Source organism: Aphanomyces invadans, assembly GCF_000520115.1.
Source record: "Aphanomyces invadans strain NJM9701 unplaced genomic scaffold supercont1.41, whole genome shotgun sequence".
In the NCBI taxonomy this organism is placed as follows: domain Eukaryota; phylum Oomycota; class Saprolegniomycetes; order Saprolegniales; family Verrucalvaceae; genus Aphanomyces; species Aphanomyces invadans.
The window spans coordinates 115,122-119,607 of NW_008580186.1; the positions used below are offsets into that span (position 1 = coordinate 115,122).

At 49.8% G+C, this 4,486-nt stretch overlaps 1 protein-coding gene across 1 annotated transcript in view; it reads right to left on the reverse strand.

Annotated features, from left to right (window-relative positions):
* Nucleotides 1-189, reverse strand: part of H310_12601 (hypothetical protein) — a 1,677-nt gene extending 1,488 nt beyond the window's left edge. The window contains exon 1 of the mRNA XM_008879727.1: nucleotides 1-189. This exon is cut by the window's left edge and continues 1,488 nt beyond it. The gene's annotated coding sequence lies outside the window, so the exon portion shown is untranslated.
* Nucleotides 190-4,486: the final 4,297 nt, after the last annotated feature.

Here is a 4,486-nt window from a genome sequence, read left to right on the forward strand (position 1 = left end):
CGAGCGTAGTTGCCAGGCATGCCGAGCGTCCCGATGCCGTACACGCAGCAAAAGAGCGAAAAGCACATCTTTATGTCTTCGATGGTCAGGAACGGCTTGCTCATGATTGCTGTTATACCGCTACTGCAAATTCCGAAATGGTCGTTGGCGCTCTCCGTTTATGGATCTCGTATTGAAGGAGCACGACCACCGCACCTTCTGTTTTTTGTATCCCACCTGAACTTGCCTCGGCTTAGAACGCGGACCAGGCTACAGACCGATCGTCCCAGCCCCACGTCATTGCGAAATGCATGGCATCCGTTTCGACCCCTTCCACATGGCCCACCAAACGTTTTCTTACCTGGAAACCACTTGCTGTTTACCTGCAGCTTCACGAGAACTTCGGTTCGGTGGCGTCGCATTCATCAGGATATCGCATACTTCGTGAGGGGGGTGATGATGGCTCGGCGATAGAGGTCGGCGCCGTCGTTTCGAGAGCCACCGGCGGCAATTCCGGTGCGACATGAGCCATCCATGTTTACACGCTGCGCACCCATCACCCAGCGAAATGAATACTTAACTACTACGTGAACAGAACGGTGCTGTACCCGACACACGCTGCACAATGCGCTGGAGTTGGGCACGGTCGGGCCAAATTCACGTAGTGCGGTCGACGTCCGACGCTTGCCAACACCGACACTGTACTCCGTTTAGCCACGCTACACTCTCTCCACATACAGCAGCGAGCGATAGCAACCCCTCGTGACGATGCTCGCGCACTCTCCCCCTTGCTATCGCCTTCCGACCAACTGAACGCTTGTTTCCGACAAAGTCCCGGCCCCGTGGCGGGATACGTCGCTGTTGGATGCTCTGTTCCCTGGTAGTTGGTGCCATGGCCATCTCGCTCGAACATGTCACCTGTCATATTCACCCACACACGGCGTCGACAGCCTCGTGAAATCTTGCCATCGCCGCTGAGAACGAGCCATGGTGGTCGTGTTGTTGCCGTTGAGAAGGAGCCGTGGACGACCGCGATTCAAAAATGGATGATATTTCATATTTCAACACGTCGTTGAAGCATCTGACAGGGCCGCCGCACAAACACCAAGCCAAACCACAAATATCCGCGCTCCAAGAAGCCAGTTGTCAACGTTGGCGGTGCGAACCCAGAAGTTTACAGCAATGCCGTGGGAGACACCTCTCCATTCCTCGTTGGCCCACGCCATAGCTTCAACCAGAAGTACCTCATACAATCTCTCTTAACGCGCATGACATTTCATCGAGTGCCATTTGTACCTGACCCTGCATGACCTGGTAGAGTCCGCCCTCGGAGAACTTATTCAACGAATTGGTCGACGGGATGTTGAGATTCGTGCAGAACACGACAGCCCGTCATGCAAACTGCGATCTTCGCAGTGTCGACATCACAAGCAATGACTCGATCAAGTTGGACAGTCCTAGGGCGGTCAATCGAGAAAAGTGTGGAATTCCATCACATCGAAAAAGCCCAGGTCACACAAATCCCGTTCAATTCACAAATGGACTCGATCGCCTCGAATTTTGAACGCATTGGTTCCGATAGTGGAAACCTTCCAACCCATGGCATGCTTGACGACGAAACAATATCACAACGAACAAACGAAATGTAACAAGAATGGAGGCCAATTGCGCGCCAAAAAACTGGTATCATAGCGAGCACTCAGTTGATTCGAGGCCGTGAAGGTAGGTGGTTCGACGCGTACAATGTGGGCATGATGGCTACGTCGGCGGCGAGTCAAAGTGGCACGGGCCGACGTGGGATATGTGGGTATCAAAGACGGCTAAAACAGTACAGTCAGGTCTCCCATGAGGGCAACTGATGAAAACTAATACCTCTTAACATTCTATTATTACCGAGTATAAAAAATAAGAGACTGTCTGCAAGGCTCAGTGAGAGAGCAAACGATGAGCGGCGGACATGTGACCCACGCGCGGAACATCGATTCAAATTTCGAATTCAAAATAAGGGAGCGACTCTAATGACTTCAATTCATTTGGCATTTATTCGCAATGTGCATCGACGCGTCCAGGAAACCTGTGAGGAAGTTCTTCATGACAGCAGAGCAAAAGGCTAAGGTGGTGAAGCACGCAAAGGAAAACCCCCACATGACTCTCGAAGCTTTGAGTCTGTGGGCCTTCCAAGCGATGCGCCTTCCGTCGAAGCCGTCGGCATCGGCGATGACTCGCGCGGTCCGCCAACGCCTCGATCCCATCACGCTCGCCAGCCGCCCGAAACTCACAGTAGTCGACACCAACGAATCACTATTTTTTTCTTCATAAGCTTGAACAGATATACAAATTTGGAGTTCTTAGGTGCAGAAAATTCACTCACAGCATGAATATACATATATGTATGTATTACCAAAGTATATTATCCTATTCAGAGTCGCCACCATCATCACATGAATTGTCACTGTCATCTGATGACTCTTCATCAGATGCGAGTGCATCGAGAATGTCGAGTCGCTCTTCACGTGTCACTGTGCGATGTCTGGCACTCTTGACAAAAGCAAAGCACGCATGGATCCATGGAGTTCTTTACAGTGAAGGATAGTCCGCCACGTCATCTATATATATACTTGAGAGGAAATAGAATTGGAGAGTACCTCACATGCTGCTATTTATGGAACCTCTATAAAGTAATATCCCAATTTTGCGGGTTTCACGATAAAATTGCACAGGATATAGTGTTGTAAGGTGAAAATTGACAGTCATTCTTTCGTATCACGCCGATTTTTTAACAGGTTATCCACTTTGGTGGGAATCAAGTGTCACAATACGAATCCTCTCGAAATTCCCTACAGATTACAGGTGTTTTCATTGAAATCCCATCAGACTTCGATATGGAAAAATAACAGTTCAATGGTGTCGAGAACTGTCAAATCCCGCAAACCAGTTCACTGCCCGCGACTCGAAAGCGACCTTGTCGAATGGTTGCGCGAGTGCGAAACCTTCGGTATCAACGTAACCTATCAAGCGATCAAAGCATATGCTGCCCAACTGTGCTAAATGAGCCCGGCATTGCTATTTATTGTCACTACCTCCCTGTACGTACGACGACAACTAAAATTGCTCTTCTCGCATGGATGGACGTCCAAATTCCTTGCTCGCTGGCGCATAGGACGAAAGGGTGTTCATGGGCAAGCCTTGTCTGTCGATGAGAGCGTGGTCGAAGACGGTCGCGCGGCGTTGCAAGCGCTGACGGCAACGTACGAGCGATGTGACGTATACAACTTTGACGAAACCGCGTATTTCTACAGCCAAGAGCCGAAGTTCACAATCGCAAGCAAGAATGTGAAAGGTCGAAAAGACATCAAGAACCGACTGACCGTTGCTGCTGCTGTGAATGCGGATGGTTCAGATGCGCTCGATCTCAAAATCATCGGTCGATCGGCGCGTCCGCGATGTTCGGGGCCTGCACTACAACTGACATGAACATCGACTACTCAAGCAGCTCCAAGGGTTGGATGACCTCGAGCATTTTCGGCGAGTGGCTCAAAACGTTCAACGAGTCGATGGTCGCGCAGGACCGAAAGGTCCTCTTGCTCGTCGATAATGCGTCGTCGCACAAGTTGCCTGAGACCCTGTCGAACGTCAACGTGCGGTTTCTCCCTCCAAACACGACTGCGTACCTCCAGCCTTTGGACGCTGGCGTGATCGCTGCACTCAAGAAGAAAATTCAGCGCCGAAAGACGAAGTATGTGCTGACCAAGTTCGAGGAAATCCGTCGTTTCCACAAGGCAGCGGGAACTGTGCCCTCGTTGCAGGAAATCGCTGAAATGCTCAAGGTTGACATGGAAAGCGCAATCCAGTGGGCTAAGGAGGCATGGAGCGAGGTCGAATCGTCGACGATTTCGAACTGTTGGCGCCATACCAACATCCTTGGTGATGCCATGGAGAAGCTCGCCGAGGGTGTCCAACGTGTGCCCTTGAATCCGACGCCCATCCATTTCATAACTCACTAGACGTTTGTACTGATGGATTATTACTTCAGTTTTAATGGACTTGTGAAAATTTATTCCTCTCGTTATGAATATTCAAACCTCTGAAACTTGTTTGCCTTCATGGGAGACTTGACTGTACAGTGAACTACACGTGAACTGGCGCACAGTGGTACCTGAAATATATTTTTTTAATTCCAAAGCGTCAAAAAATTAAACATATATAACCAATCAGAGCACGCCTGATCTATGCTGTGTGATTGGCCAAATCACGCATGATCTAAGCTGTGTGATTGGCCAAATCAGATTTCAAATTCGTGAATTTGATTGGTTCATTCAATTCACCTTGTCAACTTTGGTCCGCCTGATCAATTGACATGTCACCGCCCCGACCTGCAGCACGCCGCCATCAGCGTCGCTACACAGTACGTCAATTCCGCGTCTTACTTCAGACGCATGCCCTCCTTGGTCTGTGTACTAGTGACAGACATTTTGCCCGAACGTATAATATTCCGGAGGCAACATTT